The sequence below is a fragment of the Camelus bactrianus genome, chromosome 3, assembly GCF_048773025.1.
Source record: "Camelus bactrianus isolate YW-2024 breed Bactrian camel chromosome 3, ASM4877302v1, whole genome shotgun sequence".
NCBI lineage: Eukaryota > Metazoa > Chordata > Mammalia > Artiodactyla > Camelidae > Camelus > Camelus bactrianus.
This window is the reverse complement of record NC_133541.1, coordinates 144,087,888-144,113,062: the sequence shown is the minus strand read 5'-3', so window position 1 is coordinate 144,113,062 and position 25,175 is coordinate 144,087,888. Positions and strand designations below refer to the sequence as shown.

Genomic DNA, 25,175 nt, shown 5'->3' with positions numbered 1-25,175 from the left:
TTTCTGAAGCAAATGGAGATTTGCATGACCTAATGTGTTAGCCAAACAATCAGACAAACCAACAAACACCAAAAGGTTACAGTTGGCTGACATATACCAAACAACCATGATTATTCAAGACAAAATACTCAAAGTGATGTCAAGAATCATTCAGCACCCATCGACCTATTATCGCTGTTAGCATGTACACAACACACTTGAATTCCAAAAACAGACTCGTGCATTACTATTCATAGATACTTATCCAGAAGTGCATATCGTGAGCCAACCCAAATGACGGTTTTGAATATGATTGGTTCATAGAACGTGATATAGACTTACAAGTCTTCCAACAGGATGAACGAATGTCATATTCTACCCTACGTAGAGAAGAAATGGCATAAGCCTATAACAAAGACAAGTAGCTCTGCAAAACTGTACTAAGAGCAAAAGAGACAGACTTGAAAGGGCACATTGGGATTTGTTTCACTTCGAGGAATTTCAGCCCCCATGAAACAAATGGATCCATGTTCTGTGAGTGTGGATGTTTCAGCAGAAAGCAACAGACGGATATGTATTCTGGGTGAATGGATATTACACAAACATGACTTTACTTTAGTGGGTCTCCGTGTACTGTGAACTTTTAGAAAGTATCAAGACGTTTGAAAACATAAACTAAAAATGGACACACTTCCCTCCGTTTGTACTGTGTATACAGTCTGGACCAAAGGAAAGCGGGAAGAAAAAAGGACGATTGGACGCCAGTGGATTGAATCACATTTCCTTTAGGAACCTCTACTCTAATGCAGCCCCTCCCCAACACTGAAAAAATGCAGCAACCATTGGGGATGGCAGTTACCGGATGCAATTCCAGATGGAATGTTGCTGTGTACCGCGAGGCTTGTTGTGGCTGGTGGATCCATGGTAACTGGGCAGAATTCTGTGGGTGGATCAGTGTGATGGAGGGTCTGCCGCCCTCTGTGGAGCTTGGCTTTGGTGTTTTGCTCGGGAAGCTGTGCAACTTTGAGTTCCTGCTGCTGCCCAAAGACCTGAGTTCACGGGTCAGTTTCCAGAATTTGAAAAGGCAGACAGTGGAATATCTGCCTGTCATCAGCTTACTGGTGAGGCTGAGTTACTTCCAGACTTGCCAAGTCCTGTTGAAGTCGACTTTATGGGAGACACGAAGAGAACCTGGCAGAAAAGCTGGCTGGATGGATTGAGCTGAGATGCGAACATATTGATGAGAGTTGTTCTGCTACAATGGAGAATACCGGCATGGAGGCTTCTCTAGAGAATTCCAGACTCGAAATTCTTTCATGAGAACTACTGAACCTCGGTGATACTGGTAGAAATATATGGAGTGTCAACGTGCTCTTGAGAAAGTTACTCAAATCCCTGCTTCAAGAACGGGTCCAAGATTCCTGATGTCTATAAGAAAAGAGATGGTGGAGATGATAAAAGCGCTCATGTTCTTGGAAGAGGTCATGAGAATCCACAGGTCCCAAGGGGCATTTACAAACCATTCAGACCAAAATGCACCAAGCCCAGGTAAGCCTTTTCCCAGGTTTGGGCATAGCTATCAGGCACTTGCACTTCCCACCCCTCCACTCAGTCATCCATTTTAAAGAATCAGATCCTGAGCTGCAATGAAGCCAGTAGGAGAAGAGCAAGCCCCTCCTAGAATCAGAGTTCCTCCAACTTCACACTCTGTGAAGAATGCTGAATTACTTAAAAGTCAAATACTCTCGACTAAAATAGATAGGTATTTAATACTCAGCTCACACAAAGAAATGATGACCTTCCCGTAGATTCAGCAAATGCTGTGGTTAAGTCTTTTTCAGGTGAAGGGAGTGTGGTATGTGAGGGGAATCTTTGACTGAACTTGAATATGTATTAGGCATCAGTATTTCAAGACAGTATAGTCAAATATTATAAGTCAGATAGTGAACTGAACTGTAAAAGTCGTGAAAGACATTAAAGACACAGGTTATGTGGGGCGTCTTTCCCTTCAGACAAGCTCTGGGTGCAAGATATCATGGGGGTGCACACTTGGTTGTGTGAAATTGATTTACCCAATATGATCGGATGATTAAGCATTCTCATCAATGATAGAAGAACACCTGGTTCTCAATTGCCTAGCATAGTTGCAGCAGGGTTCTCATAGCTAAAATGCCTCTAGGTGCTTTGGAATCAAGCCTAAATGTATAATTTTGTTTGGTTTTTCTTGTATTTTCCTAAAGAGGAATGTTACCCCTTGAAATGCCAACATTGGCCAGTATGTGTCATTGGGAGTAAAGGGAACCACATGCACAGGGGAAACCCAGGTTCTCGGTTATTTCGTGGTTCCAATAGGTACTTCATGGTTCCGGTTGGTGTTGTTTTCAACAATAAAGAGTTGACATATCCCCTTCAACATATTGGATAGCGATTTTACTTTATAACTGTCTATATTTTTCTTATAGTTGACATAATGTTACAAAATTGATAGGTCTGGCATCTAGGTGGATTTAGTATGTCTCAAAATCTACCTTCATTTTCTTATAAATCCCAAAACATGTAAATCAATTCTATTAACCTTCTTAAAAACTGCAACTGAGTTATCAACACAATGTGAAAATTGGAGGCTAAGAACAAACCCTCCCACCATGGCTGCATATTAAACAGAGCTAAACAAACATCACAATTCTGTGAATTATATCTGTAAAGTGTTGATTTATCGATGCCCAGTTGGCAGAGAACCAGTGCAACCTGCGCTCACTCCCACCCATGTACACAGCAATGTAAACATCCACTCACCCAGCCCTTGGCACAGGACACTTTCCAAAGTGTGGCCTGTTACGTCCAAAGACAGGATGAGGCCTCAGAAAACCTGGAAGCAGGAGAAGGCAAAGTAGAGAATGGAAATCTGTGCAGGATCTGACCCCTGCTGATGGAGCAGTAAAGGTTAAACTCTGTTTTACGTGGACGCACACTCTCAAGCGGACAGCACAAATGGGATTGTAGGTAATGCGCTGAGTGTTAGAAGAGTGCACAGCAGATGCTTGGATGACGTAACTCATAGAAATCAGCACAAAATATTCTCACAATTGATTCTGAGACAAAGATCCGATCTGCCAAATTTGAGCCAGCAGAGGCAGCAGAAAATGAGTTATAGAGCTACAGATAATGGCACACGCTGAGTCTCAGGGATCTGGAGTGCATTGTGGGTTGTGGTGGGTTCTATCAAGAGAGCAAACCGACCTGTTACCCCATTAAGAAAGCAACCACATTGGCGTGTGAGGTTGAGTTTTTCAATATGTGCCATGGCCACATCCACTGCATCTTGCAGGCCCAGGATCAATTTGGCATTTTGCCAATAGAGCACGTGTGGGGCTCAGAGATGTCGTGCATCTGGTCTGAGGGATTCAGTGGCCCTTGGGTTTGAAATCAGTATTAAAAGCTTTAGGATCTGCTACAGTCATAACCTGGACAGGGATTATGGATTGGTTTGAGGAAGAGAATTCAGTACAGCTCTGTGGTTGCATTCGTTCACCCATGACCCAAGGATGAGTGATCAAGGAATAGTGGTCAAAGTCCACAACGTGAGAAGTTGAAGCATTTCCTTCAGCATTATCTCCCAAATGCAGATGCTACATTTTGGATGGCACTGACATGGTACTGCACAGAGGACACAAAGATTGGTCTGCGGGATCATTCCAGCAGGCCCTGATGTATGACATCCATACATATGCTTCCACTGGTGTTTCTGTAGACAGAGGAGCTCTGGGAAGAACTGGTAACGTTGGGACATTCCCATGGCAATAGAAAGCACAAGCGCACTCTCAATTTGCTGTTTTGGAAAGACTCCAATATGACATACAGCAGAATGCCGAGCTGAAAATCTTTAAGCTTCATTTCCAGAACAGGAAGTGTACTCTGCACTTTCAGAAATGTGAGGTAAGTGCAATAAAACGAAGTTTTACTAATTGAAATTATATGGTTTGTTCATCACAACAAAGGCAACACCAGCAATTAGAGATATACCAGACAACACACACAGGAACAGGACATGGCATCAATGCCTAGGGAAAATTGTCCTCACAGAAATATCATGGAACTTTGTACACCCAATGGTCTAAAATTTTCACTTAACAAAGCCCTATAAATCTATATTAGATATCTGATATTACTTGACCAGTAGAGATAAAGAAGTAGAGTAAAAGAAACAGGAAGTACCATTTTCAGTTCCAAAGAGTTTGAAGGCCCAAAAAATAAGCTTTCAAACATCTAGACTGCAAAACGCTACCAGAGCATGTATTGAAAACGGAGGTGAGGAAAACATGAAGTACAACAGTGTCTCAGAATCACAAAAGGCAGTTATCCAGGAAAGGGAAAGAGAAACTCTAAAAACGAGCCAAATAATACCAGAAAATTCAAGGATGAGATAATATCAGTGCTAAAGTCAGTCCAAAGCAGACTTGATAATGCAGACGGACTCGTGAAAGACTGTGAAGACAGGGGAACAGAAATCCCTCGATCAGAAGAAGACATAGAAAAAGAAGTGCAACCCAATGCAAACTTTGCTGTTGAAGCCTGGGGTAAGACAAAGCATGAAAGAGTAAGATTCGTAAGAGTCCCAGATGGAAAAGCAAGATTAACAAAAAAGTCTGAAAAGATATTTGTAGAAAAATCAGACTGTAACTTGCTGAAAGACAAGAAAGAATGAGGTATACGAAATCAGAAAGTACACATACCAAAGGAGTTGGAAACCCAATACACCTACATTCAGCAGTATTATTCAAATCAACAAAGTTCATGATCTACCGAGTGATTTTAAATGCATCTAGAGGAAAACAACTTAGTCACAACACTACCTCCAGAGGGGTTTCAGCTTATATTTCGAAAGGAATATTGCAGGATAGAAGGAGTGACAGGACATAGACCAAATCCTGAATAAGAAAAAGCTGCAATCTATGGTAGCCTATGCTACAAGACAGCCATTCCTATTAAAGGCAGAGCTAGATAATTTCACAGACCGGCAAAACTTAGAAGAATTCAGCAGTTAGGAACTTAGCCTTAAAGGAAGATTGAGAATTCCACCCTGAATCGAAAAGTAGCAAGTAGAAATGTAAATAAGAAAACCATTATTGGAAATGCAAGAAGAGCAAAGAGTTGCAAAGAATAAACAAGAAGGCAATGAGGAAATCAAAATCCTGAAGATGGAAGTGGGGAGCAGGAAATCATAGGTGATTTTCTGCACTATACTAAGTAAATCATCTTACATAACTCTCTGAAGCAAACGGAGAGATTCATGGCGTAATGTGTTTGCAAAACAAAGAACAAGCAAACAGTCAAACAAATAAACACAAAAAGTGTACGGTTGGCTGACATCTATCCAAAGGAAACATGATAATTCAAAATAAATTACTCAAAGTGATGTCAAGGATCATTCAGCCTGCATTGACCCAGTATCGAGGCTTGCATGTAATCAACACACATGTATTCAGAACACAGACGTGTGCATTAATATTCATAAATATTGATTCAAAAGAGCATATCGTGACCTAACCCAAATGCCGATTTTGAATAAGATGGAGTCATAGTCCGTGATATAGGATTACAAGTCTTCCAACAGGATCAATGAATGGCATATTCAACACTACGTAGAGAATAAATGGCATACACCTATAACAAAGACAAGTAGCTCTGCAAAACTGTACTAAGAGCAAAAGAGACAGACAGGAAAGTGCACATTGGGATTGGTTTCACTTCTAGGAATTTCAGCCCCCATGAAACAAATGGATCCATGTTCTGAGAGAGTGTGTATTTCAGCAGAAAAGCAACAGACGGATATGCATTGTGGGTGAATGGATATTACACAAACAAAAGATTCTTATAGTGGGTCTTTGTGTAATGTTAACTGTTAGAAAGTTTAAAGACGTGTGAAACCATAAACTTAACATGGACAGAATTCCCTCCGTTTGTACTGTGTATACAGATCTGTACAAAAGAATAGAGGGAAGAAAAAACTGATCATGGGACGCTAATGGAGAGAATCACATTTACCTTTGGAACCTCTCGTCTGATGCAGCCCCTCCCCCAACACTGACAAGATGCAGCAACCATTGGGGATGGCAGTTACCGGTTGGATTCCAGGTGGAATCTTGGTGTGTTCCGCCAGGATTGTTGTGGCTGGTGGATCCAAGGTAACTGGGCAGAATTCTGTGGGTGGATCAGTGTCATGGAGGCGGTACCGCCCTCTATGGAGCTTGGCTTAAGTCTCTTTTTCTGGAATCTGTTTAAGTTCGAGATACTCGTGCTGCGCAATGGCCTGAGTTCACGGGTCAGTTTCCAGAATCTGAAAGGGCAGATAGTGGAAGATCTGCCTGTCATCAGCTTACAGGTGAGGCTCCGAGGTACTTTCAGACTTGCCCTGTCCTTTAGAATTTGACTTTATAGGAGACATGAAGGAAGTTGGCAGAAAAGCTGGCTGCACGAATTGAGGTGAGATGCGAACACATTGATGAGAGTTGTTCTGCTACAATGGAGAATACTGGCATGGAGACTTCTGTTGAGAATACCAGGCTCAAAAGACATTCATGAGACATATTGAACCTCGCTGATACTGGCAGAAACATATGGAGTGTCAACGTGCACTTTAGGAAGGTACTCAATTCTCTGCTCCAAGAACGGGTCCAAGATTACTGACGTCTAAAAGAGAAGAGATGGCAGAGATGATAAAAGCGCTCATGTTCTTGGAAGAGGTCGTGAGAATCCACAAGTCCCAAGGGGCATTTATAAACCACTCAGACGACCAAGCACGAAGCACAGGTAAGCCTTTTCCCAGGGTTGGCCCTTGGTACCAAGCACTTGCTCTTCCCTCCCCTCCCCTCATGTATCCATTTCAAAGAATCAGCACTTGAGTTGCAATGAAGCCAGTAGGAGATGAGCAAGCCCCTCCTTGTATCAGAGTTCCTCCTCCTTCACATTCTGTGCACAACAGTGAACTCCTCCATTGTCAACTACTCTCGACTAAAATAGATTGGTATTGAATTCTTCGCTCACACCTTGAAATGATGATCTTCCCCTAAATTCAGCAAATGCTGGGCTTATGTCTACTTTGGTGTGAAGGGAGTTTTGTAAGTGAGTGAATTTTTTGCCTGAATTTGGATATTTATTTATCCTCATTTTTTCAAAACAGTATTTGTAACTATTATAATTCAGTTATTGAAATGAAGTGTAATTGTTGGCATAGATATGTAGTGACACTTCTTTTGTGGACCGTCTTTTCCCTTTTGTCAAGTCCCAGGAGCAGGATATAATGTGATTGCTGTATTTTTTGGGTTAAATTGCTTTTCTCAACATAATTAGTCAATTAAACATTCTCATCTTTGATAGAAGAGCACATGATTCTCAATAGCCTAGCAAAGCTGCGGCAGTGTTCTCATATCTATAATATCTCTAAGTGCTATTGAAACCAAGCCTATGTAAAAATACATAGTTTGGGTTTCTTTGTGGTTTCCTAAATAATAATTTTTCCCCTTGAATCGCCAACATTGACCAGTATGTGGCATTATTAGGAAAGGGCACCACATGCACAATGGAAACCTAGGGTTGTGGTTGTTAATGGTTCTAAGAATAATTTCATTGTTTCTGTTAGTGCTGGAGGCACCAAGAGAAAACTGTTGACCTGCCTCCTTCTTGACTTTTGGCTGCTAATTTATATTTTCTGGGCATTTTTCTTATTTGGATATTTCAAGCTGGTACCTAAATTTGGCAACTCTGTCTTATAGTTAGATTTAGTATGTTTCTAAAACTGTATTTATTTTGATACATTTCCCATGTATGTAATTTAATTCTGTTTATTATTTGAAAGTCTGCAATGAGGTATGAACACATTGTCAGACCTGGAGTTTTCGGACACATCCTCCCACAATTGATATACAGAAAATTAGCTAAACAAGAATCAAGTGTCTGTGAGTTATGACTAAATTGTGTTAATTTATCCATGCCAAACTGGCAGAGTACCAGTGCAAACTTCGCTCACTCTCTCCCATGTATACAGCAAGATAAACATACACTCTCCCAGCCCTTGGCCCAGGAACCCTGCTGAATAATGCCCAAACATCTCTTACTTCAAAAGTCAGAAAGAATTCTCACATAACCTGGAAAGAGTAGAAGGCAAATTAGAGAATGGAAATCAGTGCAGGACCTGACCTTTGGTGAGGGAGCAGTAAAGGGGAAACTGTGTTTTACTGGAATGCACACTCTAAAGTGGACAGGTCATTTGAGACGGAAGACAATGTGCTGAGGGTTAAAAGAGTGCATAGTGGACGTTTGGTTGACATATCTGAAAGCAATAATCACAAAATTTCTCTGCAATTCATTCCCAGACCAATACTCCACCTGTTAATTTTGAGCTAGGAGTGCCTGTGGAATCTGTGTGTTAGGGCTGTGGCTGATGTCACAAATTTATTCCCAGGGGTTTGGAGATTGTTTTGGTCTGTGGTTGGTACTATCTAGAGAACAGATCTGCCTGGGTCCTCTCTTAATATTAAATCTGCTGGCATATGTGTTGTGAATTAGCTTAGTAACCCAGGGCCTTAGTCACAGTCTTTCCACATCCACGGTATAATTGCTCATTTTCTCCATAAAGGAGAAATGGGTCTCATTCAGAGCCATCTTCATCTAGTTTCTAGAATCCAGGGCAATTTATTGTTGAAATCAGATTCTATAGCCCAAGGATCTGCAACTTTCATAGGCAGGATTGAAATTTCTTATTGTCCAAAGCAGAGGTTTTTGAAATGCCCCATGCTTGCCTTTGAGTTCCAATGCCTTATTGCAAGAGTTCTTGGAGCAGAGATCTGCTGAACAATATGTGAATTTGAAGCCTTTCCATCAGACGTGACTACCACATGCTAATGCAACAATAGTTGTGGTGCTGACCCAGTACTACACTAAGGACCCAACTGTGGCACTGCACGCTTCAACAGGTTCTAATGTGTGACATCATTAGATTTGTTTCCACTTTTGTTTTTGTTTGCAGAGAACCTGAGGGAACCCATTATAAAATTTTGACTTTTCCGTGGCAATAGTAAGGATGAATGCACTTTCATGAGAGTGTATTGGAACCATTCCCTATCCACATATCCAGCCGGCAGCCCAGAAACCATTTGGAAGCCTCTATTCCAGCAAAAATTACTAGTCCCAGGACTGTCAGAGCTATGATAAGCATTTAAGCAAAATGACACTCTGCTAACTTTACTAGAATAGGTTGTATTCACCACAACAAAAACCACACTAGCAATCATAGATATAACAGGCAACAGACACAGAAGGAATGCATGGCATCATTACATACCAAAAACAATCCTCACAGCATTAATATTAAATGTGCACAGAAATGATTTCACTTACAAAAGCTGTTCAAGTCTATAATAGATAACTGATAATCCTTAACCCATAGCGATAGAGAGATATAATAAAATTAAAAGAACCATTCCAAATTTTCAAAAGACAGGAGTCTCCTGAAAGAACATCCAATGTATTAGACCACCAAAATTTACTAGAACATGACTTGAAAAGGGAGTACATTAAAACACTGAAGGAAATCTTGAGTCTATGAGTACAAATGCAGGCTAGTATAAATGGAAAGAGAAACACTTTAGATGAGCCAAATATAATCAGAAAACTCAATGGTGAGAATAGCTAAGCTAAAGACAGTCCAAATCGGACTAGATAATGCAGAGGAACAAATAAGTGACTTCGAAAGCAGGATAACCGCAATCAGTCAGTCAGAACACGACATAGAAAAGCAATTGAAAACCAATGCAAGCAATGCAACTGAAACCTGGGATAAGAGAAAACATACCAGTCTATGACTCATAGGGATCCCACATGGAAAAGAAGAAAGACAAATGGTTTGAAAAGATATTTGAAGAAATCAGACTGAAATTTTCTTAAACCAAAGATAGAACCAGCTATCTTAACACAGGAAGCACAGAGGGTCCAAGCATAATGAACCCCAGTAGGCCTACAACAATATATATTCTAACTTAAATGGCCAAAGTTGATAATAAAGAAATGATTCTAAATGCACCAAAATAGAAACAAGTGCATTGCAAGAGAACTTTCTAATGTCTTCAGCTGATTTCTTAATAGATAGATTGGTAATTTTTTCTTCCCTCTTTCATTTTGTGTTGATCCCCATTCCAAGAACTGATGAAAGGCAGATTCCTTCAGTCTAAACAAGATGAGTTGGCAGAGATTCTATAAGTGTTCAAGTTCTTGGAAGAGGTCATCATAATCAACACATCTCAAGGGGCTTTTTCAGACAATACAAGAGACCATGCACCAAGCCCTTTTTATAGTTTTACCAGGAGTGGCCCAATGTATTAAGACTTGCTGTTCCTTCACACTAAACCAGCCATGCAGGTATACCTTCAGTCTGCTACTGCAGTTGAATTGGAGCCAGGTCCAATTTTACCAACACTGTAGGGAGAACCTGAGCCTGCTACTGCAGGAGACACAGCACTGTGTCCCATTTCACCAATCTTTCAAGGAGGCCCTGAGCCTACTCCTGCAGGAGACTCAGAGCCAAATCACATTCCACCAGCTCTGTAGGAAGACCCCCAAGCCTTCACTTGCAATGGATCCAGGAATGTGTCCAATTCCACTAGCCTTGTAGGGAGACCTTGAGCCTATTCCTGCAGGAGAACCAGATCTCTGTCATATTCCACCATCCCTCCAGGAAGATGCAGGGCCTCCTCCTGCAGGAGACTCAGGAATGGGTCTAATTTCACCAGTTCTGCAGGGAGACACTGAGCCAATTCCTGCAGGAGACCCAGGACTGGGTCCCATTCCATCAACCCTGCACGAAGACCTTGAAGTGGGTCCAATTCCACTAGCCTTGCTGGGTGACCCACAAGCCTGATCCTGCAGGAAAATAAGAGATATGTCATATTCCAGAAGCCCTGCAGGAAGACTGAAAACCTGCTCCTGTAGGAGACACAGGAATAGGTCCAAATCCACCAGCCTTGCTGGGAGAGCACAAACCTGATCCTGCAGGTGATACAGAGCGAGGTACAATTCCAACAGCCCTGCAGGGATATCCTGAGGCCACTTCAGCAGGAAACACATGACTGGGTCACATTCCAATATCCCAGAAGGGAGACTGTAAGCCTGCTACTCCAGGAAACCCAGGACTTCGTCCCATTCCACCAAACCTGCAGTCAAACACTGAGACTGCATCTGCAGAAAACAGAGTGGGTCACATAACACCAGCCCTGTAGTGAGACTACAAACCTGCTCCTGGGGGAGACCAAGCCCTTCACAGAGAACATGAGCCAGCTCCCGCAGAAGAACAAGAGTTGTGTGACATTCTACCAGCTCTGCAGGTAATCCCTAGGCTTGCTCCTGCAGGAGACAGACATCCCAGTCCAATTCCATCAGCCTTTCCAGGGAGAACCCCGCTTCCTCTTCTAGGAGAGACAGAACTAGATCTCATTCCACCAACCCTGCACGGAAACACTGAGCTTGCTCCTGCAGGATACCCACAGCCAAGTCATATTCCACAAACCCTGCAGGGAGACACTGAGTCTGCAATTGCAAGAGACCAAGGACTGGGACGAATTCCACCAGCTCAGCAGGGAATCCCTCACCTGCTCCCATAGGAGACTAAGAGCCATCAGTTCTGGTGGGGTCCCTAAGCCTGCATCTGCAAAAAATACTACAGAGTGGAGTCACATTCCACCAGCCCTGCAAAGAGAACAGAACCTGCTGCTGCAGGAGACACAGGACTAGGTCCCATTCCACCAACCTTGCAGGGATACCCTGAGCCTTGGACAAAGGAATGGGACAAATTCTGCTAACCTTCTAGGGAGACCATGAGCCTCTCCTGCAAGAGAACCAGAGATCGGTCATATTACAGTATTCTTCCAGGAAGACCCAAGGCCTGTTCCTGCAGGAAATGCAAGAACAGGCCCAATTCCTCCAGCCTGAAGGTAGTGTCCAAATCTGTTCTGGCAGGTGACCCAGAGATGGGTCCCATTCCACCAGCCCTGCAGGGAGACTCTGAACCTACTTCTACAGGAGACCCAGGAATGGGTCCCATTAAACCAACCCTGAAGGGAGACACAGAACCTACACTTGCAGGAACCACAGAGCCAGGTCACATTCCATCAGCCCTGTAGTGACCCCTGAGCTGGGTCCAATTACACTATCCTTGCAAGGAGACCCTGTGCCTACTCCTGAAGCAGAACCAGTGATGGGGTCATGTTCCAACAGCCCTGCAGGAAGACCTGGAGCCTGCTTCTGCAGAAGACCCAGGACAGGGTCTGATTCCACCACCCCAGCAGGGAGAAATCTAGCCTGCTCCTGCAAGTGACCAAGGTCTGAGTCATATTCCACTAGCCCTGTAGGAAGAACATAAGACTGCTGTTACAGGAAACTCAGAGCCATGTGCCATTCCAGCAACACTGCAAGGAGAGTCTGAGCCTGCCCCTGAAGGAAACAGAAACCCAGTCACATTCCACAAGCCCTGCAGGGATACCTGAGCCTGCACATGCAGGAGACCCAGGCCTGGGGCCAATTCTACCAGCCCTGTGGAAAGACCCTGAATCAGCTCTGGCAGGAGACTAAGAGCCATGTCACATTCCACCAGCCCTACAGGTAATTTATCAGCCTGCTCCTGCAGAAGACCCAGAGCCAGGTCACATTCCATGAGCAATGCAGGGAGACTTAGAACCTACACCTTCAAAAGACCCAAGAATTGGACCAATTCCAATGGCACTGCAGGGAGACCATGAGCCGTGTCCAATTCCACTAGCCCTGTAGGAAGGCCCCGAGCCTACTCCTGCAGGAGAACCTGAGATTGGTCATATTGCAACAGCTCTAAAATGACCCAGAGCCTGCTCCTCCAGGATACCCAGGACTATGTCCCATCCACCAGCCTTGCAGGGAAACCCTGAGACTGTTCCTTCAGGAGAACCAGAACTGGCTCACATTTCACCAGCAATGCAGGGAGACTTAGAGCCTGCACCTTCAAGACACCCAAGAATTGGACCAATTCCAACAGGACTGCAGGGAGACCATTAGCCAGGTCCAATTCCACTAGCCCTGCATAGAGACCCCGAGCATGCTCCTGTAGGAGACCCAGCACTGGGTCTCATTCCACAAGGCTTGCAGGGAGAAACTCTGCCTGTTTCTGCAGGAGACCAACAGCTGAGTCACATTTCACCAGCCCTGAAAGAAGACCCCAATCCTGCACCTGCAAGGGACCTAGGACTGGAACAAAATTGACTAGCCCTGTAGAGGGACCCTGAGCCTGCTTCTGCCAGAGAATCAGAGATGGGTCATATGCCATCAACCCAGCAGGGACAGTCTGAGCCTGCTCCTGCAGGTGATACAGAGTAGGGTGAAATTGAAAAACCTTGCAGGGACACCATGAATCTGCTGCTGCAGGAGAAAAAGGATGGAGTCTCATTCAACAAGCCTTACAAGGAGACCCTGAGCCTGGTCTTGCATGAGATCCTGAGCTGGATCCTGCAGGAGACACAGGACTGGGTCCCATTCTACCAACCCTGCAGGGGAACCCGAACCTGCACCTGCAAAAAACACAGAACCGTGTCACATCCCACCAGCTCTGCAGGGAGACTGTAAGACTAGCCCTACAGGAGACCTAGAGACAGGTTACTTTACCAGTCCTGCAGGGAGACCCTGAGCCTGATCTTGTAGCTCCTCCTGCACCTACACACACACTTCTATGAGACCCAGAGCCAATTCAGGGTCTGAGATGCCTCTGCAAACACCAACACTGTCATCTAATTCTCAGAATCAACCCACTCCCAGACCCAAAAATTACTTCCCTTCTCCTGGCATCATTTTTGTTTGTTTTTTCTGTAATTTCCTTGTTTTCTTTCATGTCATTTAGAGTATCATCTTTTTTTATGTTTTAAGTTTACAATAATAAAATTTAGATGTTTTTCCATTTTAAATTGTGCAATTCAGGAGCATTAAGTGCATTCACAATGCTGTGTAACCATCATCACTGTCTAGTTTCAGACTGTTTCTTTCCTCATAATAAAACCCTGTATCCAAAGCACATATTCTCTTTTCTCCCTCCCCCAGCCCCTGACAAGCCCTAATCCTATTTCTTTCTGTGTGTCTTTCCCTACCCTGGATGTTCCCTATCAATGAAATCATACAAAAGATGGCTGTTTGTCTGCTCTCATATTTTAACAAGGGACTGGTGTTTTTTTTTTTTTTTTTACTTGAAGTAGCATTTTGGTTATTTGAAAGGGAAACCCAGGTGGATTAAACATGAGATGTACAAAATGAAAAATTTAGTAACTATGTGCATAATCTCGAGATAGGCACTGCTATTCTATGTGTGAAACCAGAGCCAGAAGGGAGATGCTTAGCTCTTCCTGTGGCAAAACATAACCTACAAAATAAAAAATAATAATATTCAAAAGCCATGAAAGACAAACCACAACCTGGAAAAATCATTTTTCATAACCTAAAGTCAGAGAAAGGTTTCACATCCCTGTGGTCCAAAAACTTCTTGAAACACTGTGTTCTAAACAGAAACAGAACAAACACATGCAATTCCAACAAGAGGCAATGCAGGTGGCCAGTGTATATTAGAGGTGCTTGACCTCTCAAGTGAGGATGCACACAGATGTACACACTTTGGAGACAGCATTGGTCACCATCACACTGGCAGGACTTTAGCCTGGTGACAACCAGCTCTAGTGACAACATGAGGAGGCAGAGGCCACAGTAGATACCCTGGAGGGAAGAGTGAGCAGACACTCCTCTCTGGGAGAAGAGTATGCAGGATGAATTACAGTTCCACAAGTTCACCCCTTTCCGAGTAGTGCTGATGCTTAGTGTTGATCATACTAAAATTCTTGCACAATTTTTCAAAGATGTCTTTCCAAGGATGTTCATCACAGTTCTGGTTTAACTAGTAGGAGATTGGAAGCAACACTAATGTTCATGGAGAGGGGGTGGGATTCATCAGTTCTGGTTCACATGGAGGAATGATTGTTGTGCAGCTGGAAAAATGACTGCTAGGTCTTTACCTGATGTCAAGGAAGCCCTCAGTTTGGATGCTTGTTAATCCATCATCTACATCCCAGATTCCATCTATGACCACATATGTATCAAATCATCATAGATGTAAATGAATCTTGTGGTGTGTGAGAGACAGAGGCAGAGAGAATAAGAGAGATAGAGACTGAGAGATGTTCACCAAGCCATTCATGACGGTCACTTCTGGGTGTGGGATTTGCAAATCTCTGCACTTTTCCTTTAGGCAACATTTCAAGTGTTCATAATGTATCTATATTGCTTTACTAATTCTAAGGTATTTAAAGCATATGTTACTTGAGATTCATTCATATTGCATCCACAGCATAAAGTTTATTATTTTTATTTAAAGTATTTGTTACAAGTACAATCATCATTTATGAGAGTAAAATGATAAATTCTAAAGAATTAAGAATCAGATAAAGAACAAAACCTTTTGGTGACTCAGACACAGGCCAGCTAGTTGGCAGCAAATGGCAGGGTGGGACATGTTTTTCCAGAAGGTTGTGTATGTTCTGAATCAGCATCCAATATAGGCAAGGAAAAATTACAAGACATGTACGCTGGAAACTACAACAGCTTGTTGAGAGTAATTAAGAAAGACCTAGCCCTATTTTAAAATTTGAAGGAGCCAAAATGACAGAGTAGACAGACTCACAGCTTGACCTCTCCCACAAATACACAAAGAATTACATCTACAAAAACATTGAATTGCACAGAAGCCTCCTGAAATCTGGCTGACTGTCTCTCATTTTGAAATACAGGAAGATTCTCACAAAATATGGTAAGGAATAAAAAGAAAAAAGAAAAATTCAGTGCAGGACTGATCCTGCAGGGAAAGAGTAGCATAGGAAGAAAGGCACCCTCACACTGGGACACAACCTCTCTAGCTGGGAGATCAACTAGGAAAGAAGCAGAGCTTCCAAGGTTTGGAGGAGACAGTGGCAACTGCATGGCAGGCAGAACTGGGGAACTGACACAGAGGGTCCCTGTGATGACCAGCACTAGACATGAGCTAGCAGGGATAAGCCAGGACTGTCTACTGGAGTCAGTGAAGAGCCCAGGCAGAGGGCTGGGTCACACTGCAGAGAGGCAGCATCAGGAAACTAGAGGGCAGTGTGAGCTCTGGCTGTGTGTGTGTGTGTGTGTGTGGAACAGAACAGACTGAAACCCTCATAAAAAAGCACCAATGTTGGTAAAATGGGGAAGGAATGACGCATGGCTGTGCCAAAGTCACTTTCTCCACTTGGCTCCATTGTTGGTGTGTTCTCATGAGAAGAGAAATGGGGCTTGGTCATAGCCAACACTGCTGCACAAAGGCAGAGCTGAATGTTGAATCCATATCCTGTGCCATTGCAACTTCACAGGCGGGACTGAGATTTGTTTACAGCCCCAGGCAGAGAGGGTGGATTTGCTCTCTCTGGTCACTTTGTGGATCCACACCTCTGGGACTTACAGGCAGTGAGTGGAGTTGTGACTCAAGAAGGGTGGCCAGTGAGGGTATTTACAACAGGGTGGTGTATGGTTCCATATGTGGATGCGGGATTGGGGTTTGAGCTGAACCTGTAGTGGACCACAAATTCATGTGTGTGACTACACACTTGCTAAGGCAGGTCCAAGAGACTGACACTGCTGGATCTGCACTGATGTTTCCTGGGGCTCAGAACCTGAGGGGCACCAGAATAGGTGGCTGACATTCCCATAGCTAAGGCAGGGATAAAGTCAACATCAACAAATAGTACTTTGTAAGTCTGCATAACAGGTGACAGACAACACCACAGAGGGAACTCCCCAGTGGACATCTGCCTATTTTTCTTCACAACTGAAGTGCTCCCACACTGCCTACTACACACCACAGCTCAGAAACGGGTCTAGAAGAAATACATAGAGCCAGAGAAATATAAGTAAATAAAGAAGCTGAGGAACCACTTTCAATTAAAAGAACAAGAGAAATCCCCTGAAAGAACAATCAGTAAAATAGACTGATAGTCTACTAGACTTCAAAAAGGGAATGAACAACACACTGAAAGAACTAAAAGAGACTGTCAATAGAGACAGAAAACTTTGAAAAGAAAATTTAAACTATAAAGAAGAGCTAGTTAAAAATAGAAAATTCAACTACAGGCAATCAAAAGCAGACTAGATAACGCAGAGGAATGAATAAATGACTTAGGAGACAAGATAAAAGAAATAACCCAATACAGCAGACAGAAAAGCCAATAAAAACCAATTAAAGCAAGATAATATACAGTGTGCCAGCCTATGCATAATAGTGGGTCCCAGAAGGAGAAGAAAGAGAAAAGGGGATTGAAAAGATAGTTAAAGGAATCATGACTGAAAACTTTCCAAACCTTAAGAAGGAAAGAATTATCCAAGTACAGGAGGCACAGAGGGTCTCAAACAAGAAGAAACCAAACAGACCTACACCAAGACATATTATAATTAAAATGGTTAAAATTAAAGATAAAGAAAATATTCTAAAGGCAGTGAGAGAAAAACAAAATGTTAGTTACAAGGGAGCCCCATAAGCATTCAGCAGATTTCTCTACATAAAAACTTCTGGCCAGAAGGGAGTGGCAAGGTATATTCAAAGTCCTGAATGAGAAAAGGCTGCAAACTAGGATATTCTATTTAGAAAGACTCTCCTTTAGAACAGAAAGAGAGAGAAAGAATTTCACAGACAAGCAAAACTAAAAGAATTCAGCAGTACTAAATGTATGCTAAAAAAAAAAAATTGAAAGTTCTAATCTAAATAAAACATAAACAGGAAACTATAGAAATTAGGAAACCATAATTGGAAATGCAATAAATACAGTGAATTGCAAGGGAAAACATGAATATATAAATAAGTCAGCAAGTCAATAAAGAAAGCAAGAAAGAAAGAGAGAAAGAGAGAATAGCAAAATCATAAAAGGTGAAAGAGGAGAGCAAGAGAATATAGATTTTGTTCCCTTTCTTTTTTTTTTTTCTTCTTTCTTTTTGTCTTCTTTCTTTTTAGGATGCACTTGGGCCTACATGACTATCAACTAAAACCAAACAGATGAAGTAAGGGGTTACCATACTTGAAAGACAAGATAACCACAAATCAGAAGTATATAAAGAGTCATAAAACCCAAAAAGAAACCAAGCTTATAGAAAAGAAATTTATCAAATGACAAAAATAAAAAAAAAAAATAAAACAAAGAAACAAATAAGAAATACCAAATCAACTGGAAAACAAATTTCAAAATGGCAATAAAACCACATCTATAAAATAACTACTATAAATGTCAATGGACAAAGTGTTCCAATCAAAAGAAAAAGTGAAGGAGGGGGAAAGATGGTGGAGTAAAAAAGATGCTCAGAGCTCACCCCTCTACCACAAATTCACCAAAAGTGACATCCACAGACACACCCACCACCCAGAACACCTGCTGAACTTTGACAGAATATTGCCTTCTTCAAAAGATAAAATTTTCACAAATCTGGTAGGAGAAAAGGAGAAAAGAAGAAAAAGGAAAATAGTTCAGGACCATTCCAATGAGGAGGGAGCTGCAAAGGAGTAATAGCATTAATACACTGGGTCTACCCAACTCCAATGGCGAGTTCAGCAAGATGGAGAGGGAACATCTGCTGCTCGGATCTGTACAGAATAGCCTTTGACTGACAGAACTAAGTTAATTGGGCACAAAGAGCCCCAACGATCCCCAGCCCTAGACGTGAACCAGCAGAGGTGGGATGGGACAGGCTGTCTGAGTCGAGCAGAGGACTCGGGCTGACTGTACAGAGGAAACCTTGGGGGACTGCAATGTTCTGTGTGCCATGGCTGGGAGAGTATACAGATTAGAACAGCCTGGGTCCCCCATAAAATCCAAAAAAAAAAAAAAAAGGCAAAGCAACACTGCTGGTCTGCCCTGGGGGGAAGGGGATCCGTAGCCATTGTGTCCACAGACCCACAGTGCCATTATTGGAGACTTCTTGGGAGAAGAGAGTCAAGGCTCAGCCATAGCCACCATATTTTCTGGTTCATGGTTCCCAGGTGAAGGAGGGGTCAAAACCCGAATCCCTACCTAGGGGCTCCACAACCTCATAGGTGGCACTGAGATTTGTTTACAGTCCCAAGCAGAGGGGACCATTACACACCGATGCCTCTCTGAATTGGCTCTTCTAAGACAAATGGACAAGAAGCAGTGTTCTGGAACAGAGCAGGGGTGAGGGCTAGTGCAGCTGTTTTCTCTGAGTCCACCTATGAAGCATGGACCTAATGCGGCAGGGGAGCTACCTGCCAACTACCTTGCACAAGTGTGGTACTGGGACCAGGCATCTGGTGGGGGTGCAGACCACACACTTACTGATGCTGGGACACAGACCAGGAGCACGACTGGAGGGCCTCTGGAACCAGCAAGTGGAGTTTTCACAGCAGGATATGGGCAGGAGTGTGACAACCACAGGAAAAAAGGAGCTCCTGCTCAATATCCAGGGCAGACTCAGGACACCAGAACACTAGCCACACCACCAACAAAGGGGATAACAGGCAAAAGGCATGGAAGGAAGACTTGGCAACCACCCATAATTAAAAACAACCTTATGACAAAATTATTGAGTGCATATTCTTGGAGAAAGGCCAAGTTAGTGGAGTAGAAGGATACTTGTATCTTATCCTCTCCAATAAATACACCAAGACTGACATTCACAGACACACCCACCCACTCAGAACATCTGCTGAACTTTGATAAAACATTGCCATCTTCAAAAGACAAAATGTGCCACCAATCTGGTAGGAGAAACGGAAAAAAGAAGGACGAAAATGCAAAATGGCTTGGGTTTGGTCCTTTGAAGAGGGAGCAGCAAAGGAGGGATAGTGCTGCTTGACTGGGTCTCCCCCTTCCCAACGGAGAGGTCAGCAGGATCGACAGGGAACCTCTGAGGCTCAGAAGTGTACAGAACCGCCTTGACTGACAGAATTAAGTTACATGGGCACAAAGTGTGTCAACAACCCCCAAACCTAGAAGTGAATCAGGGATGGGAAGGGACAGGCTGCTGGATCCAGGCAGACTCTGGTTGAATGTACAGTGGTAACCCTGGGGGACTACAGTGTGCTGTGGACAACTGCTTGGATTCTATACAGAGCAGAACAGCCTGGGACCCCGATAAAATAAGAAAAAAATAAAGCAAAGCAACATTGCTGGCTTGCCTGGGGGAAGGGGAGTTTTGCCTTTGTCTCTGCTGACCCACGGCAACATAACTGGTGATTTCTCAGAAGAAGAGAGATGAGGCTCAGCCACAGCCATCATACCCACCCAGGCAGAGGCAGGGTGGAAACCTGAATATGTACCTGGCAGTTCTGCAGCCTCATAGGTGGGACTCAGACTTGCTTACATCCCCAGACATATAGGAAGGTTCTTTCCTGGTGCCTCTACGAACTCGCACCTCTAAGACAAATGAACAAGGAGCAGAGTTCTGGCAAAGAGCAGGGACTAGGGCTGGTGTGGCCATTTGCCTCAAGCCCACCTACAGAGTGTGGAACAGATGTGGAGTGGGGAGTAGCACTGAACAGGGGAGCAACCAACCCAACTACTTTGCAGCACTGCTGCACCTGGACATGGCATTGGGAAGGGGCACAACCTGCCCACCTAACATGCAGGAGAGCAGCACCAAGATGCAGCATTGGGAGGAGATGTGACATGTCTACCTACAGGCACTGGGAGCAGCACAGACCAAGGGTGTGACCAGAGGGTCTCTGGAACCAACGAGCTGAGTTCATGAAGCAAGGCAAGGGCAGGAGCTGTGACAACCACAAAAAAAATAGGAGACCCCATTCAATAACCAGGGTAGGCTCTGGTTAACATGTTAACGGCCACATCCCTAACCAAAGGGATAACAGACAAAAGGCACAGAAGTAAGACTTGGCAACCACACATATTTAAGAAGGACATCTTGATAAAATTATTAAGGGCACACAATCTTCACGGGAACATACCCTCTTCTTTTTCTGTTCCATTTTCTTTTACTTTTTAAATGTTACTTCTTAAATAATTTTTATATTTCTATTTTTAATCCCTTTTAAAATTTTCTTTTAAAATACTTATATTATTATCTTTCAATTTGTCCAATTTCATTTTTATCTTTGTTCTGTTCTTCTGTTATGATTATACTGTTCTCAAATATTTTCTTACTTTAATATTTTAAAAATTCATCCCAACTCAATTGTTATCTTGTTTCAATATGTTCTTCTATTATTGATTATACTGCTTTTAAAACTAATTTCTTTGTGCTTAGTTTTATTTCTGCATCCACTTTCTATAAATAAATAAACTCTTAAGGACCACAGTAGATAATTGATACTCCATAAGCCATAGTGCCAGAGAGATATAAGCAAGATGAAGAAGCAGAGCCACCTCTCTCAATTAAAAGAACAAGATAAATCCCCTGAAAGAACAATCAATGAAATAGACATTGATAGTCTACTAGATGATTTCAAGAAAGGAGTGATCAAAATACTGAAGAAACTAAAAGAGATTGTCTATAGAGACAGAGAATATGTCAAAAAACGAAATTGAAACTCTAAAGAGGAGCCAGCGAAAATTGGAAAACTTATTTCCTGAGATGAGAGTTGAGCTAAAGGCTGTAAAATGTAGGCTAGATAATTGAGAGGAATGAATATGTGACTTAGAAGACAGGACAACAGAACAGCTGAGAGAAAACAAATAAAAACCAATGAAAGCAATATAAGGGACCTATGGAATAACATAAAGCATGCCAACCTACTCATAATGGGGGTCCCAGAAGGAGAAGAAAGAACAAAGGGGATTGAAAAGGTATTTGAAGAAATCATGACTGAAAACTTCCCAAACCTAAAGAAGGAATCAGATACACAAGTGCAGGAAGCACAGAGCATCCCAAACAAGGAGGACCCAACAGACCCACACCAAGACATATTACAATTTGGATGACCAGGGTTGAGAATAGGAAATGATTCTAAAGGCAGCAAGAGAAAAACAAAGAATGAGATACAAGGGAACCCCCATAAGATTTTCAGCTGATTTCTCTACACAAACAGTACAGGCCAGAAGGGAGGGGCAAGGAATATTCAAAGTCCTGAATGAAAATATGATGCAGCTTACGATACTTTATCCAGCAAGGCTATCCTTTAGAATAGAAGGAGAGATAAAGAACTTCACAGACAAGCAAAAACTAAAAGAATTTAGCAACACTAAACCTATGCTAAAGGAAATATTGAAAGACCTACTCTAAACAGAAAAGAAGCAGGATGCTACAAAAAGGAGAAAACCATGATTGGAAAGGTGATTGCTACAATGAATTACAACAGAATAAACATGAAATCATAAAAGAGGACATCTAAATCATTAAGGGTGGGTGAGGCGAACAAGAAAATGTACAGGTCTCTCTCTCTCTCTCTCTCTCTCTCTCTCTCTCTCTCTCTCTCTCTCTTTTGTTCTTGGTAGGATGAGTTTGAGCTTATATTACTATCTGTTTAAAACAAACAGGTATAGTAATGGGTTAATATATGAACAAAGTAAGGTAACCACAAGCCAAAAAGTTACAATAGAGTCACAAAACTAAAAAGACACCAAGATAATAAAAAGGAAAATTATCAGACCACAAAAAGAAAAAGAAAGTAACAAAGAGGAAATACAAAATCAACTGCAAAACAAAGTTCAAAATATAATAAACACATATCTATCAATAATTATTATAAATGTCAATGGACTAAATGCTTTAATCAAAGGACATAGAGTGCAGAGTGGATAATAAAGCAAGTATCTACAATACACTGTATACAAAAGACCCACGTTAGGTAGAAGGACACACATAGATTGAAAGCGAGAGGATTGAAAAAGATATTCCACAAAAATGGAAATGACAAGAAAGCAGGAATATCAACAGTGATTTCAAATAAAATAGACTTTAAAACAAAGATTATAAAGAAAGATTAAGAAGGACATTTTATATTGATTAAAGGAGTCATAGATGAAGATATTACACTCATTAACATATATGAACCCAATATAGGAGCACCTAAATACATAACAGATAAAAAGGGAAAATTTGATCAGAATACAGTCATGGTAGAAGACTTTAACTATCCATTAACATCACTGGACAGATCTTCCATACATAAAATTAATAAGACAATGTAGAAATTAAATGATAAAATAGAACAATTTGTCTTGGTTAATATTTTCAGAACATTATATTTCCCTAAAATAGAATATACATTCTTCCCAAGTGCACGAACCACATTTTCTAGGATAGATCATATACTTTGGCACAAAAGAAGCATTAACAATTTGAAGAAGATAGAAAATATTTGAAGCAACTTTTTCTGAACACAATATCATAAAAGTAGAAATTAACTACAGAAAAATAAAGGAGAAATAAATGACAGCATGGAGATTAAACAACATATTACTTTAAAAAAAAATGGGTGGATGATGAAATCAAAGAAGAAATAAAAAAAAAAAACACAGTGAGACAAATGATGATGAAAACACAACCACACAGAACCTATGGGATCCAGAAAAGGCAGTGCTTAGAGTGAAGTTTATAGCGAGAGAATCAGGCCTACCTCAAAAAAGAGGAAAAACTGCAATAAACAATCAAACTTACCACCGAAAAGAATTAGAAAAAGAAGAGCAAAAAATAACAAAAGTAAGCAGAAGGAAGGAAATAATAAAGATCAGGGAGGAAATAAATAAAATAGAGATATTAGAAACATTTGAAAAAATCAAGCCAAGAGATGGTTTCTTGAAAGAGTAAACACAATTGACAAAATTATGCTCTATGCTGGAAATTGACACAAGAATGCAAACTGACTATAACTCAATAAAATAAAAATTAAAAAATAAATATATTAACAAAAGAAAAAAGAAAAGGTAGTTTCTACTCACCAGACTGGAGGAGGGGACTGCACCCCATGTGGGGTCACACCCCATGGGAAAGCCTGGGGTCAGGATCGGAGGAGCAGGGTGCTGTGGACAGGATCTGTCACAGGGTTTCTGCAGGAGGGGAGGGTGAGGCATGTGAGCAGGCTGAGGACTGGCCATTTGAGTAAGTTCATGGGCTCTGGGGTGGAGGGGCTCCCCCAAGTGTCTGGACTTGACTCTGGGTGAGTTGGGCAGGTGGACAGTGGCTCAGTGTGAGTCCAAGTCCAGTGGAGGGGGTAGTGCGTTAGATCTAGAAGGACTCCTTCTGGGGTGGGAAGGCCCATAATGGAGGCAGGAGGCCAAGCCCAGGTGACTGAGAAAAGGGTGTGTCCTGCATTGGCCTGCAGGGCAGACGAAAGCATCCAGTCTACAGAAGGTGGAAACATGGCCCATACAAGGGCTCAGCTCAGATGTCACCCCCTCAGAGGAGCCTTCCTTGCCTGCACAGTCTACAGGGACAGCCTCCTCCACGCACATCTCCAAAGCAGACACCTGCTCCATCTCCTGCATAGCATTCAGGAACCGGGCCCCTGCTCCAAGCCCAGCTATGGTTCCGCTGCCCTGAGGAAAAGCCCTCACAGGAGCCATCAAGCCCTGCACGACCTGGGCCCCACCTCTCTGTCTCTTCTGCCACCACTGTCTCCACCTGGCTCTCTTCTCCTCCTCTCCTGCACTCCCCCAGCCCTGTGTGCTCTCCAGAGCACGTGTCCCTCCTAACATGCTGTGTGTGTTCACTGTGTCTCATCCACTGCATGCCTCCCACCCAGGTCAGTATCCAGTGCACAGTAGGGCTCAGTAAGTAGAGAATGAATGACTCTTACCATCACTGCTGGGAAGACCTTTGTCTGTGACCTACAGTGATCACACACCCGTCACACATTCGCTGAGGTTCTACTGTGTGTTGGGCGGGTTCCATATACCGGGCACAGCAGGGAGTGAAGCAGGCAGGTCTCCATTCTCATGCAGCAGACAGCCTGGTGGGGGACACAGAGAAAATTAAGTAAAATATACACAATGTCCGGAGGTGATATGTTCCATGGAGAAAAATAAGGTCAGGGAGGACATTTGAGCAGATTCCTGGAGGTGTTCAAGAAGCAGGCGGAGAGAGATCCTGGCTGAAAGAGCAGCCAGCGCAAAGGCCCTGAGTCCACAGTGGGATGCGGGTGGAGGGTCTTAGTTATCCGTGTGAGTTCTTAG

General features: G+C 42.6%; 1 long non-coding RNA gene across 1 annotated transcript; it reads right to left on the bottom strand.

The window, feature by feature from the left end:
- Nucleotides 1–591: 591 nt before the first annotated feature.
- LOC141577193 (uncharacterized) lies at nt 592–24,761 on the bottom strand. The gene is made up of 4 exons (XR_012505895.1): nt 23,943–24,761; nt 6,101–6,669; nt 2,776–2,848; nt 592–1,407 (listed from the first exon to the last, which is right to left on the bottom strand). It is a non-coding gene; the product is annotated as an uncharacterized LOC141577193 (long non-coding RNA).
- Nucleotides 24,762–25,175: the final 414 nt, after the last annotated feature.